This window comes from Metopolophium dirhodum, chromosome 3 (assembly GCF_019925205.1).
Source record: "Metopolophium dirhodum isolate CAU chromosome 3, ASM1992520v1, whole genome shotgun sequence".
Taxonomy (NCBI): Eukaryota; Metazoa; Arthropoda; class Insecta; order Hemiptera; family Aphididae; genus Metopolophium; species Metopolophium dirhodum.
Window position 1 is genome coordinate 23,203,001 of NC_083562.1, and position 17,360 is coordinate 23,220,360.

Genomic DNA, 17,360 nt, shown 5'->3' on the forward strand with positions numbered 1-17,360 from the left:
CAATTTATCATCAAAAACAGAAGCCTATGGTACCTAAGCAATTTTAACACCTGTCAAATTAAATTATATATTTTTATTTAAATTGTATACATCTAATCAGGATGGGATATTTAAAACATATTTTTTGAACTCTTGAGTTGATATTATAAAAAAGTCATTACTTATTTTTGAAATCTTCAGGTAATAATCGAGCACACATTGGGCTTTGAGTAAAAAACAATAAACAATTACTGCAAACACATTATACTTAGTACAAGAATACATTTGGTTTATTCTATTATAACTTGACAATTTGACCAATATTAATTCATTCGTGGTTATTTTATTGTTAGATTTTTTCAGTTGACATAATATCATTATCCAAAAAAACTTGTTGAGGAATTTTATAATGTTAATATATTTTATATTTTTATAAGAATTCTTTCAAATACTTTCGAGTAATGTGCATTTAATTAGTTCAAGTACCTATAACATTGGCATATTCTGTACTAAACCATGTGTGTACTACTTAACTGTACTCTATACATGTTTATTAATTCTGTTGTGGGATATGAAACTAGACTATTGGATTATAAATCCCCCGTTAATATAATTCTAAAATATGTATATGGTACTTAGTAATGTAGGTAAGTGAGTTATAATAGAGTGTACCCAGTTTAAGTACACGTGGTATATAATATGAAAACCATAGTTTCAATAAAAATATTTGTTATATAAAAATATACTATTTGATTTGTATTTAAACATTTTGTGTGGACACCAGGCACACCCCGTACCTCTACCTACGTAAGGGTGCTGCATTTTCATTATCCCGATTGTCACATTTCCTAGATCCGACATTGTGTACCATTAACACAATACATGATTATATATGTAGGAATAAACTATACATATATATAGTCGCACGTAAACAATTATTTCATAGTCGAAAAATGTAATATAAAAATGTATATAGACTAATTTTTAATCGGGGGTCAGTCAATGCCTATATTATAATTAGGTTAATTATTCAGTATTTGTATAGGTTTATACTAATAAAACAAATTGTATATTGTTCTATAGTTAAAATATTTTTAACCTTAAATTAAAAATAAAACATTAAATAAATAAAATTGTAAAGTTTTTAAATAAGCTATTGACTGGTTACCAAAAGAAAAAAAATCTCCAGTTGATACATATATAGTATGTACTTATATTTATGTATTTAGGTTATATTTATATAACCTACGGGCTATAATGTATATAATGTGTATATACAATATTTATTTCTCAGAAACCGTCCAAACCATCATCGTTGATGAGATCATTTTACTAAAATGATCATTAAAAAGTTTTTGAGTTTGCCTAAGTATGCCATTTGGCATTTTCCATAGCATTGAGTTTTATTTATATAAGAAAATACCTAATGCGATTTCATATTGTACATTGTTTTATAAACGAATAAATTGTTGTACCGTTTTCGTAACAAAAAAAAGTTGTTTTTGTTGTTGAATCTGTCGAAGTTGATTTATTTGCGTTTTATATTTGTTTGTTAATCGCCTTTTTAGTTCTTTTATTGTATTTACGTTCTGCCAAAATAATCATAAATAATATAGTTCCACGAAATATAATATTCTTAATTTATATTTTAAAGTACAATAATTCGTGATGAGTTATTTTTCAATATTAGAGGTAGGTACGCGCCAAAGTTAAAAAGATACTGAAGTGCTATTTAAATTATTGAAAATTGGAATTTGAATAAATAGTAAAATTATTAGTCCTATACCAGTCTACCAGTCTTATTGAAAACCATTAAAATATACCTACTATACCTATGTTTTATAATGTACGATTTTTTAAAATCATATAAGAACCAATATAAATAATAGATGGGTAGTTGATTTGATGTTTATCGAACTCAATATAAAGCCAAAACTGTATTAACTTATTTTATTTCCAAATGACTTAAAATGATTGGTAAACGAAGGCGTGCTATAAATTAAATATTTTAATAGGTGATGTAAACATTCGACAAACTATTAAACCATATGATATTATTTATTTATTATATACTTAATATTACTTATTATAATATATTGCAGGTAAGGTGCGCGTGTAGTTGACGCGGGTTCATGTACAACAATGATACTGTTAAAAGACAATAAATAAATATAAATAAATAAATAAATATATAAATATTATATGTCATTTTTTAAGTCACATATTATACATATATATGCATTATATATGTATACATTTGTGTATGCATCTATACCAGCGGTTCTAAACCTTTTTATATTCACGTAGGTACCACCTACACAGTTTGAACATTTTCATGTACCACTTGCCAACTAATAACGTTTTTTTAGCTTATCAAATATCCATACGTTATATTATATGTATGGAGTTTTATTTTATTAGGAACTGCAAAATTATGATGTATACGATGTATTATGATGTATATGTATTATATTATAATATAAGCATCGAATGCATAAAAAGAATATTAAAATATATACACAATAATTATTTATATTATTATTGATGTACCAAATAAACTAAATAATATTTAACGTGAATAATGATCGATTCAATTTTTTTTATAAAGTGAGATATCCTTATAGCGTACCACCCATAAGCTTTCCGCTTACCACAGGTTGAGAAACGCTGATCTCTTCGGTCTACCACACTCCGGTGTGGGTAACTGATACAACAGTTATGTTTGACAACACAATATAGTATATACTAATAATGTTACCTACATATCATTATATGTAATATTATAGTCGTTGTATAGTAAGTTCATTATAATAAACGAGTTGATGACACGTAACACGCTCCTCGGCGACACTGAAATACTCATATTGCCAATATGTTGCCTCGTTGACGCTGCAGCAGCAGTTTATATTATACAGTATACACTATAGGTACAATATATTATATATTATGTATACGTGTATAATATGTGCCTATAGTTATATAGTTATGTCTGATGTATATAGTATATTAGTATATATATATATAGCACACTCGTATTAGGCACGGTCCACGCCACAAGAATTAACTGGAGCGTACCCATATAATATAACATTATGTACCTACCGATATTAAAACGATTCTTTTCTCTGCATTTAAACCAGATTTTTAGTTCATTAAAATTATCATCATGTATGCTTATAAAAATATAATAGTATACGGTTGCGATAGGGTGTATACCTACTGTACCTATAGGTAAATATTGTCGACCAGCCAACGTGTGTTAACCACGGTACATTTCCGACGGACAAATTATTCAGAACTCGGGAGTCGCGAGGAACGTATTTAATAAACGCTGACATGCTATAGTATATTAGTATAATATATTGTTATTTATTATTAATTATATATTATATGGTTTATAGTTTGAGATATTACCGTACCTATTATAAGCCTTCGCTTTCTACTTTCGCCAAATCAGATTTTAACTATCTGAAAAAAAAATAAAAGATGTTTATACTTCGTCCTCGGTATATTACATAGTATATTATATGCAACTTAAAAAAAATGTTTATGTATGATAATTACTATGATAGTTGCCTTTTAATAAAATTAAATTGACTGAAAATTATCCGTAACCTAAAGAAATAAATATTCAGTATAACATAAATATATATTATATGATTGTAGGTATATAAAATATATTCCACAACGCTAAAATACATTTTTTCAAGTCTTAGTAATATTGTATATGTGTTAAAAAAATGCAAGTGTTCTATATTATATAATTAAATAAACAAAGTTATAATATTATAGTACAATTATAGATGATCCTGCGCACTTCGTTGTCGTAAAAAATGACAAAAATGTGATTGTTCAACTCATTTTGGGTGTAACTCGCTGCAGTAAGTGCAACTCAGCCACCCTGGTAGGCAATCCGATTACGTCGGATCGCAGACTATGTGCGACAGCATATAAAGTATAGACAATCCACCTGCTATAAGTGCAACTCAGTCAGCTTGGTAGGTGTGAAAATTCGATTTGATGCATTCTTGTACCTGATCTGCCCGAATAACCAATGCCAACCAATAATAAATAAATACTAATTTGTATTGATTATTTCTCCTTTAACAAATAGCAAGCATTTATAAACAAACAATTCCATCGTAAATCTCAAAATCCCTGTTTCAGCACCTCCCCGGGTTGGGCCTGCAGGGTTCAATTGTCAATCTAAACTATTCAAGACCCACTCAATCACACACAAAAAATGTCACCAATCGGTGCAGCCGTTTAGGAGGAGTTTGAACGCTTACGCACGGACAGAAAAAATATAATATATATTAAGATAACATAATATTATATAAAATATAAAATATTATAATATCCATATACACATGCAGCGCATTGGCATGGAATTATTATATCCCCACAACAGTATATACGTACACGAAACTAGATCTGATTTTTATACAAACATAATAATATGTTGTATACACTGTATAATATTATATAATAAAATTAAATTAAAATTAAAATTAAAAACACATGAGTAAATTTCGTATAAGTACCTACGGGTTTAAAAGTATTTAATTGATGTTCATGACTGCAGGTAGCTGCAGTTCGTAGGTATATAGGAACCAGGTGGCGAGAAAATATTGTTTGGACGCCCCTAATGTAAACACTGAACAGCTTACTTACAAGATATCTTCAACATGCACGTTTTATACGACCCCGACATGTACCACATTAAAAGACCGTTAATGTTTAGTGGGAAACAAGGGGAAATACGTACCTTTTATAAAATGTATAATATAATTGGCGTTTAACCGCCATTTTGACATTAAACATTTACACAGATGTGGTGATAATAAATTTATCGCAGCATTATTATTTTTTATTACGTTTTATGAAATTAGTCATGTGATTTATAAATATAATATATTATGTGCTATAAGTATATATAGGTACACTGGTACAGTCAATAACAAAACATAATATGATTACTAAATATATACTGAAGATTTAGTATTAGACAGTTTACATAATATTTGTTTTAATTTCTAGTATTATATACATACTTATAAAAAAAATACATTTTCTTTTTAAAATAGGCCAATTATTTGGACAGATTTAAATGATTTAAATTATTATAAATTAATGTATTTGTGGGACCCAAATGTACCTAATTCTCTTGACAATGCAACATGAGCCAAATTTGGGTCTCACCGCAATATGGTAAAAATTATAAAAACCCACATGGCGCTCAACCTGTTTTAAATACCTTAACAAATAAATCCATAGAAAGCGGTTGCAAATTTCAATTTTCCAATTTATTAATAGCCAGCCGGTTTATGAAATTGTAAATAATTGGACGATTCTTTTGTGGGTAATTTATTATTAAAGCTCATAATTATAAGAGTTTCTTTTTTAATATTACCTATAGCTTATTTAATGCCATTAGTATAATAAAAAGTACCTAAGGGAAAACCGTATATAATTTACTATTATTCAAATTGGTAGTGTGAAATTCAACATTATATAATATAACTATATTATTATATACATTGTCCCTATATTGTATCATAATATATTTAGAATATTGATAAACCACGGAGTTAATTTTAGATTTTAAGTGATGTTAACTACTTTTTGTCAATGTAAATATTAATTATTGTTTATACAATTTTATAACGATTTAATTATTAATTTCTCATCCGAATGACCACGGTTCTATGTAAGAAAATATTAAAACTGCAGTTTAATTGTGTTATAATACCACGGTGCGTATTTTATGTTCTGTAGCTTAATTTAGAAAAGTGGCAAGATTTATATTATAGTTTTAATAGAAAAATCAAAATTGTCTTATTCTTTTTCGTAGATTTCGACATTATTACAACTCTTAGACTTTTTTAATACTTGAAATAAACAACTATACTTAAAAAAATTTATAATTGCGCACAGCAGAAAAAAAAAATAAAAACAAAAATAATTGTTTTCTATAACAAATTACAAACGACAGTATAATTCAAAAACGATGGGAATGTATAAACGTAAAACATGAATATAAGATACGTATAATATAAGTACCAGCTCGACAAACATATTTTATACAGCAGCGACATTAAAGCAAGCTCAGTTCTTAGATATTCACCGCACGACGTATACCTATTTACCTTTGATCCTATATTTCACGTGACTATTTCTACGTTATTATTTTATATTTGAGTTTTAATGAATGCGTATACATGTTATATAAAATAAACATTGGTATAGTTAGTACTAGGTACTTCAAAAAATTGTTTTACTTTTTGTAGAATTGTTATACAAAGAAACATAACGTAACTATACGATATTATTACAAATATAGGTACTATATCTTCAATGACTACACATGGACATGGGTACATAATAAGTAATGATAATATATACATATATAATATATATGGTCATAATATGGAAGTTATCGTTTTAAAATTAGCTATACACAATACATAATGAAGAAAAATAGGTCATCATTTTAGTGTAGGTACCTATATATTATTAAATACAATATAAAATAATGTGAAATGTATACTATTTCCATATTCGTATGATCAGGGAATCTAGTACAGCGTGTGATTGACCAATCATGCTCACCCATAATTTTTAATTTAAAAATGAATTTATCCAAATCCTGAATATGGTATGTATAAAATATAATTAATGCATACCATATTTTTAAATACTCTGAGTTTCAATACTAATAAAAGATGGTTCATAGGGATACAATTTACAAACATATTTTTTTTAAATAAGAATCGTGTAACCGTCTCCACTGTAAGTTGGTGAGTTGTTTTTTTTTTAAATGTTGGTATATCTAAATCAAACTTTGAACAAGTTGTTTCTGAGTGGTTAAAATATGTATATATATGTTAGGAAGTATAAAAGATATCAGTATTCGATGTAGGACGTAATTGTATTTAAATTCTGTAGGTACACTTTTCAGTCGTGTGAAGCATAGTTCTACGTCTACCTAGTATAATATATTAATATTGTAATAATAATACCAACTGCGCGAGTATATTATGTATATTGTATACCTACTTGGCTACCTAAATATAATTAATCAGTATACGCTCGTTTATCATACACGTCCTATGATGTACATATCATTATATTAGGTATACTAAATATAATAATATTATACAACTGTACGCTGTACCTGATTATATACATACACAATTTATATGATCCAGTTGACGCGGCGTCTCTCATCTCTCTCGGTGCACGCGCAGAAATGGGTATAATATATATGCAGATTGTACGCATAATAATAATAATAATAATAATAATATAATCATAATCGTAATAATATTATTATACCACGTTAATATAACAATATACATAATAATTATAAATAATATCATCAGTATACCTTCGCGGCGGAAGAGCGCGGGGTTCGTTAGACCGGGTCCACCATTGGCCGCTCGGTCCCAACCAATTACTTCCGACCGACTGCTCGCGTCCACGTCCGTATAACTATATACTATACGATATATATATATATACACACACTTATATGCGGCAAGGCAGGCGACGACCGCGACTAGTAGTGTCTTATACAGATACCGTGGTAGTATATTTGTATAATAATTAATAAGTTAAAGTTGTATTCTATACAACTATATATAGGTATATACGTATATTGTACAGAACTACAACTACCAACTACCTACACATAATACTAACACAGCCACCACCGAATACCTCCACTGCGTTTGTACAAATATACGTACCCCGCCAACGGAGGTCGTTGTCACTGACACCTTTGATTTAAGTACATATCATATCTTTATTCGTTATTATAATAAGTATATAGCTACCTATAATTATATATCGTCCTTATATTATACCTATCTTATATGGCTATATATACATAGATAGGTACAACATTATATTATTTCACTGCAAATTCGTTGCATAAAATATGTTAGGTACCCATAAAAAAGTATACACTATACAGCGTACTATACATAGATTGTATAAAATAATATATGTAACGAGCACGCGAATCAATAATAATATAGCGGCTGTGTTGGGTTCCCGCGCTTACACAATACGAACAATATTACATTATAATGCTGAACTCGAGTGATAAGCTTCCAACCTGCTATAGGTATTATAATAATCCCGTTTAATCGACTAAGTAAATTTATCTATATTATAGTTAATCTAATAATTTTTATAATAGCTATAATATATTTTAAATATTTCCGCTGCCAGTAGGAATATGATGGAAAAAAATGTTTATTTGAGCGGATCATCGAAACAATGATAATATACTACACCTATACTTATTATATATTTATATACAATTAAATACAATAGTTGAATTGTGCAGATCGATATATCGTGTAAAATCTTTCCTTATTAATTGAGTTTATTACTACTTGTACCTACAATACGCAAGACAGACTCGATCGTAGAATATCGTAAATGTTACTCAGTGTTTTTTTTTCACGAAATATAATGATATATCGATGTACAATGTACATATACCACATAGCATAAGTAGGTATTATGGTTTACATCGACATATCCAAACCTGGCTTTGCTCGAAATAATATAGTTTAATAAAATAGACACATTAATTTAAAAATCATACCTTAAAAGGCTTGAATGATTCATAAATAATAAAACATTGATGAAAAAAATAAAATCTAAAAATGGAATATTTAAACCTAACTAAGTCCACAAGTGTACGAAAAAACAACGAGATGTTGGGGGGGGGGGGGACGGCGAAGCATCGTTTGAAATCCATGGTTAGTACCAAATAACGAAATGTATGCGGCGGTGTGCCGTACTGCGCATATTTGTGTTATATTTATAAACTAACGATCAACAGCCCACGGAAACGTAGCATCGTTTGAAATCGTTGGTAAGTAACATACCTAATACCTATATAGGTAGAACTCAAATATTGTGTTATAATGTGTACAGTGCACACAGAAACTCCATACCACATAATAAGCATAAGCAAACATCCCGACGGCCGCACATCGCTAGCGAAACATCAGACACCGCTGTGAATACGCATCACACTCGTGTATTATATAGATGATGACACGAAAACGGTTATTCATTGAAAATGTGACGTATAGCACGACGGACGTGCGTAATATGATAAAGACTGGTATTTGGTAACCATCGCGTATTCCCCAGACTAAAGTCATGTTCCCACTGACTGTACCATCGTGTTATAACGTATTACCAACATTTTGTTACCAAACATAATTAAATATATGACTTATGATACGGTATGTTTAGTTGAATGCGGAAATCTGCTTTACTGACCGACGATGTGAGATATAATGGTCAATTGCGTTATTTTCTGTTTGTCGGTTTTAAAGGAAAACTGTGGTGATTTCCAACAATTTTTCTCCACTTCCTATGTACATTCTGAATCCGGATTCACTGCTATATACCTATCGTCTGTTGTAGTGTCGTGTCGTGTCGTGTCGTGTCGTGTCCAAAAGTATATCTCGCCCCAACTCTGGATATTTTCGGGTTTTCGTAGATCATGTTTAGTGAAGGATACCGTGATTGCAATAGCCATTCAAAACACGAAAAAAGGCACATGACTCGACAGACGAGCGTGGACCCAGCTTAATAATTATCAATCAAACCACAAACAATATCTATATATTATTATATTTTTGCGATCGGTAGGTTCCGCGTCATCGTTTAGCCAATTTTAGGAATACTTGACCGTCGCCGTCCATCTCTGCATTTGCCAAGCCGTTTAACTATAATACTATATTATATCAAACCCCGTATTTACGTCTCTGTTTGTAAGTCATTATAGGTACATATAGACTATAAACAAATATTCCTAATTTCTTAATTAATTAATGAAATGATTCAAATTTTGATTTTTCAACTTTTAAATATACTTAAAGACCATATTTTCAATTTCTTAATATTATTTGTATTACTTAAGCTTTAAGGAGTGTACTGTGGGGATACAAACTTCTGTTTCGTATAAGAGAATTCCAACATTTCTCAAAATGTCAACGTATTAAAATCCAAATTCGAACGATTAGTTTTTGAGTTATTTGATTTTGTGTACTATGTCCATGATAATAGGTTTGGAAGATACGGGAGGTATGGTGACTTTAAATTGTTAGTAATTAATACTAATCTATCGCAACATTTATAATTTATAAATAAGGCCAAGAATAAAAAACTAGATACAATTTTATATAAATATATTATGTTATTATATAATTATTTTTAGGGACTTAATTATATTTGTATAAACATTTTAATAACTGAATAACTGCTCGTTCGCATTTTCGTATTAAAAATTTCAAAAATCAGAATTCAAATAAATTCATTACCTATTAGATGAAAAAAACAACTGTGGCATGTTCGGTGAATCGCATTGTATACACTCATATGTGCCTATATAGTTACACCGCTGGGCACTACGGTAATGAAGAAAAACGACAAGCACTTGATAGGGTAGGTTTGGCAACTTATGGCTCCTTAGCATTCTATCTGTGGCTCTTTAGGATGCTCTTCAACATGGTGATTTTTTTCTTTATAAACGTTTTTAATTACAATATGATCACTTTATTCCGAATACGTTCTTTATAATATAAATTATATATTATTTTATAAACGTTAAATATACGATAATTTATAAGTATAACACAACATTACAGGAAATTTAAATTATCTATATAATTTACTCTTATATTACTCATATTTTATTCTTTAAATGGGTTGTAGGTTCACATTTTTATTAGTCATATTATGATCATCATTGACTTTAAAAAGTTGTAGAGGTAATAATTCTTTTAATATAAATCATATAATAATAACATAAATTATTATTATATTTTCCCTAAAATTTTAAAACAATGAATAAATCACGTTTCGTTTGCTTTAATATTATTATTGGTGTAAAATATTCAATTTAATAAAGTGAAAAGTATGAATAATGAACCAGTTAAATTTGGTAATAAATTAAAAATTCTATAATTAATATTTACACTTTTAATGGTATTAGCACCATGTGTGCATTTTAATTTATAAAAAAGTATAAGAAGTAATTAGTATACTTATATAGTTACATATAAACAGAACTGTAGGACGGTATTATACGTTTCATATACAATTGTCACTTTGCACTTTACATTGTACAGTACTTGTAACATCACCGTAAAGCTTACAATTTAATATTGCAATAATAATAATATATAATATGTACACAGTTATTCGCTTACATGCTGGTAACAAGGTGTACACTGTACAACGATCTCAATCATACGAGTAAAAACCTGTATTGATCGAAATAAAAAATGATTCCTTTTTATCTACAATGTATATTTGTACTATTTCACAAAATCAAATTTGACTTGCAAAAATTCCCGAAAACCGTTTAACATGTAAATTGAGTTGTAGTATGTATATTTCTGCAGAGTCGTTAACCTGCAGATATACAAATACAGCCTAAAGAAATAGGATTTTGGACTATAAACTTGAAATGAAATTTTATTTACATTTCTGTTATGTAACTCGTGTGGGTGCTTTTCCCTTAACCCAAATTACATCATGTTGTGAATACGTATTCGCTGTGCAAATAAAATGCATCAGACCCTGAAACAAAACCAGTGTTTTTCGTAGCTATACGTATAATGTATACCCAGAAGACTCTATAAGCCATATTAAAGTACGAATTATATTATACTTGTCATTCAACTGGCGTATATAGTCTCTATATTATAATATGTGCACATACCCAGAAACACAAACCTTCTGGTCAAATCACGATATTAAAAATACCTAGCTGGTTTATTATGTTAACAATCATAAACAAAAAGTCTCAAGGGTAGAAAAATAATTTTCAGGCAAATATTTACATAATACGCATTGGACAATTTATCATGAGTAAGTATAAAAGTAATTCAAATGTTTTAAAAATGAAACATACTATATATGTGCATGGCATATTGCCTATATATTATGTAGAGTGTAGACTCATTAGATAATCTAACATTTAATTTTCCAACTTCTTGGAATATTTAGAATAAGTTCATGAATATAAGAATTAAAAATTAATTAACGGCATAAATAGTTTCACAAAAATACAATGGTATATAAGTATCTTTCAATGTGCAGCTAGTGAGCATTAGAGATTTTGCGAAAACTGTTTGATTGAAAGTACCAGACGGCGCGATAAAGGCTAGAGAACGGCAGTATCCGTTTCCCCAAAACTGACCAACCGAAAATATCATGATTACCCACTCACGTAACTTAAGTATATCACTTATATATTATAATGTTTAAAACCACCAATTTATTTCTATTTTTAATTTTGGTAACCATAGTATGGTATATATACGTTGGAGTTCTTAGGAGTCAGGACTCCCTTTATTTAATAATATAAAAGTAACTATTATTCTAAACGGTTTAGAAAATTAGTAGGTGTCTAATACGAGAAGCTCGTTAAGTTAAAATAATATTATACTTGGATACATATTATAGTTTTGGTCAAATAATAACTAATAAATAATAGCATACTGTTATATAATAAAAAACGACTATAATAATATAACTTAGGTATATTTTTGCACATAATATATACATAATACTATAATAGCAAAATCATATTAATTTTATTATAATTATGTATTTAATATTATAAAAAATGTACTACGCGTATCAGTCTCTATACAGGGCTTTTAAAAAACAAAATATTTTTATGCTCGTACTTTTATACTCATACCTATTATATGAACATTATGTTCGATCGATATCGATGAATATTCCCAACCGTAGATCGAGATGACGATGACACGATATGGAATCACATGCCGTTGTATAAAATATAATACTTTCTCCCGCGGTATTAGTCTCCAGGTGAACTCAATCTCTGATTTTCGTCCCGTCTGTCCTAGATTACACGTCCTATATATAGGTATGTATATAATATTTTATTATACATTGCGTTTAGCCCTTTTCCGTCCAAATAATAATATAATATTTCTCTCTCTCTCTCATTCTACGTCTATCTTTATTATCATGGGTGGCGGTGCCGTGATAAATGTGCTTACGGACTGAAAATAATGATCTTTGTTATTATTCATTATCCTATATAATATAACATAATATATATATATATATATATATATATAGTTTTATACGTTTCAGGTACCTGTATCATATCAGGTACCTATACGTATATATAATAATGTAAAGTACCTATGTAATATTATAGTGATTGTGCACGCGCACCGAAATCCGAACAAGAACACCGTCGAAGATACCGATGCTGCTGCCGCCACTGCTGCAATGACAGGTACAGAGACGGATGATATGTAGGACCCGGCGCCGGTGGTCGTCACTGTCACCAAGCCGTCACTGCACAGATACTGATCCGGCGGTGGCCCGAGAGACCCACCGCGGCCACACGGCGGCATCGCCACTGCAGGAGCATAACAACGACATTTTGTTCATATAATACGCGAGTATGATATTATATTGTATCAACACTAGAAGCCGGTAGGTACCTACTGCAGCGCTATTATTATTTACCTCATAGATTTTTATGATCGACATTTCCACTTCAATATAATATTAACAATAAAATAATGATTAAGGTAATATCAAGTATGAAGTAATGTCGAGAGTTCCTTAGAAGCCGCAAGGCAGTATCATTATTTTGACGTATTATACTTCGGTTGACGGAAGAGAATCATCGACCATCGTCTTGAATTTACGAATATAGTCGGATACTTATCGCATACATTAACCAAAAACAATAATGGTAATACGTGAGATTAAAATATTTTAAATGTATAAAATATAAAACTATTAGGTACAATGATTAATTTTGTACACTTGCTGATGATATTATTATTATTATTATTATTACGATAGCGATATTGGCTCGGATCTCGTCTGCTGCAACGTCGCGTCGTGCATTACCCGTTCAGCTTTTTATTATTCTGCTCATATTTTATTAGTCATCATTTACTTGTCGTGTTAAGCTATCCAAAAATGTCGAGCACGATTTTTCGGTTATCAGAGCAGCTCGTTGAATACCACGCTCATTACCGTTGTATTATTGTATCCGCTGCCGCACGCCGCCGCCGACGATAATAATATTATATTAGCTGGTGTACATTATATATTATAATGATAACAATAATAATATGTGGAGAATTAATAGGCGACGTGTGTGTGTGTGTGTGTTGATCGGTTCTTGAACACGGCGGCGGCTAGCTATTTAAGCGTTCACAATAAGGTGGTTTTTTCTTTTCGGCAATTTTGTTGTCCGTCCAGTCGTTTAGATGTGTGTGTATACCGCGTAGAGGGTGTCCGTGTGCGTTTGTGTGTATAATATAATATATAGTACCTATATACCGTTTACAAACGACTTTTTCATGATGTTGCCCGCCGCCGCCAGTCATCGTTTTACACACATATATGAGCTCATTGTTGCCCAGACCGTGTGAAGGAGCTGCCCTGTCGGCGTGTGTGTAATTAGCACTTTCTGCTCACCCCACCCACCTCGGTATATGGTAACAAATATGATATTACAGTATACTTTCCCCCTTTCTCTCCCTATACCATGTATATCATTGTGGTATATAGCGAGTGCCGCATAATATATGTTATATACATGTATATAGTAATGATATAGATTATAGGTATACCACCGTATAAAGTATATATAGTAGTACCTATAGATCATCTATGGGTCGCTTTAATGACTCGCCGCCGACAAAAGGCTTTGACGACGACACAACACGAGTACCTGTACATATTCGTATACAGAGTGACAGAGTGTTCCTAAAACTTTCCAACGGATTCAGTTATCACATGGAATAGGTACATATTTTATGTACCTATACGTAATACCATTGATTATAAATACTAGTAAAACGGTAATGGTAATACGTATATCCATTATCCATGTATGTACTATATGTATAATGTATAATGTATATACTGTAAATTGCAGAGTAATATTGTATTATACATATACGTAGAATGCAGTATGGTCTAATCTGCTAGTGTAAACTAATTTATTCTAAGATAGTGTAAACGATGTATAACAATAATACACTGATTTAAGCAAGCCTGCAGGGCATAATCGAGTTAAAAAGTAAAAGTTAAGTTAATTTTAACTTTTTTAAATTTAATATTCATTAACTCAATTTTTAACTTAACTGATATTTATTGATATAAACTTAATAAATAACGTGTTACTTTTAATCAAATCCAAGTTACGTTAACTTATAAATAATTAAATAATAAATATAATACAATTATTATTGACGATACATATTGTATACATATTGTATAAACGTTTACTTTTTGTTATTTTAAACCATATTACTGGCTATTTATGTATTTGAAAAAATAATAACTGAACTTATATTAATAAGTTAATTGTAAGTTTCCATATAACATATTAACTTAACTGAGTTGAAAAAAAATTAGGATAACTATTAACTTTAAACTTATTAAAATGTTTTTCAATCAACTTGACTTAACTGAATGGAAAATTGATAAAAGTATAAAACCTATATGTTAGACCGGAAGATATGAGACTTGCAAATATACTATCGTCTATCACGTATACTAATAAATTACGAGGCTTAAAACGGTTTACTCAGTTTAATAGTGGTATGAACATTGCACGGCTCTCGAGAATAAAATCTGAGACAATCGCGTTTTTTGAAAACTGAATGGCCGACAACGACGGGAAATATCGCACTTATTTGCTTGAGTATAATATACTGTATACATTGTAGACCATTACTGTCTCCGAATTTATACCACGGTCCACGGACGAGGTGGTCGATTTTATACCGCAGTTAAGGCGACCATCATCCACATGGTTTACGTTAAGCCACGGGTTTCCACTGCACCATGTCGAGTATAGAGACATTCAATTCTACACAACGTTCTACAATTTACATTCTACACGGTGAGTTGAAACCCGGATATATGCTATCGAGCACAGTATTTATACCACAATATTTTCTATTGGTGAGTCTGAACGGAAAACAGTGGTCACTAACCGTTTTATCCGAATCTTCCGATCTGTCTGATTTTCAAAATATTTTTTACTAAACCATATTCGCGTCACCGTTAATGAGTACATTAAGTGTTTTACAATACAATTAATTGTACGATGAAAGTCCTGACGAAAAAAGACATTCGTTCGGAGGGTGGTGTGTCAATATGGTAAGCGTACATTAGTAACTTATATTGTTTACAGATTTTTTTAGGAATAATAGTCAGAACTAACTATAGATCCATTTCGTTTTCTATACGACCATAAGGTATTCACGCTATTTATAATTTACTTGATTTTTGTAAAAAAAAATTTTATACTATTCGCAGGTTCCTCTTATACTACTATAGGGTGTATCCATGACCGAACAAGTTATTAATTATTACATATTCACATGATGTAGGCGATGTAGCAGTGTAGCACGTAGTGTACTAGTGTGTATGCAGACTTTTAAAATCCAAATACCTCATAAAACCTTGATGACGCAGTCACGTGGATCACGAAGTCCACATACCATTATAAAATATTTAAAAAATGGTCTCTATACAGTACTAATGTCTATAATTAATTAAATATTAATCGATATCGATTTTTTTTTTTTTTTTTTATTAGAGACTTCTTCTTCGCCGCAACAAGTGGTGGTACGGCTGGCACGCTCGTCACATACAGGTACAACAACAACATGGGGCAAAGTCTTCCCGTCCTTACGCAACGTAATACTTATGTACATACATAATATATTAAAAAATACCTATATACGATACGCGGAGCGTCACAAACGAGCCTTCACACGGGCTGTCATATAATATAATGACACGCTGTGCGGGCGCGTTTCAAAAATATGATACGGCAATGATGCCGCACATAAAAATATAAAATGTGTATATAATATTATACGCATATTATATAAAACTACTAAACGCCGCGACCGTTTGAAGTGGTCGGCTATATACACACACTCACGTGCGCTTACATACTTCATTGTATATGCATGTGTATGATATTGTATATTATAATTATGTGTTGTGTTGTTACACATGTCGCAGGTATCGGATTTAAAAACAACGTTATAAATTGTTTATTATACTATACGGCCATCGTGTATAATATTATAATATAAAACAATATTGGGTAGAACCGTTTCCACGTCGACTTTATTTGCGTGTTACTGCGCGCGTTTCCGAGCTCGGATGGTTTTTCGATTATACATAATTAACCACCGCGAAAAAAAAACGTGTTCTGCGCCTCAAATCAGAGAATCAGCTAAATATTTATTTATTATGATATATATTGTAAGAGGTATACTACTGACTTTGGGCATCGTTAACGC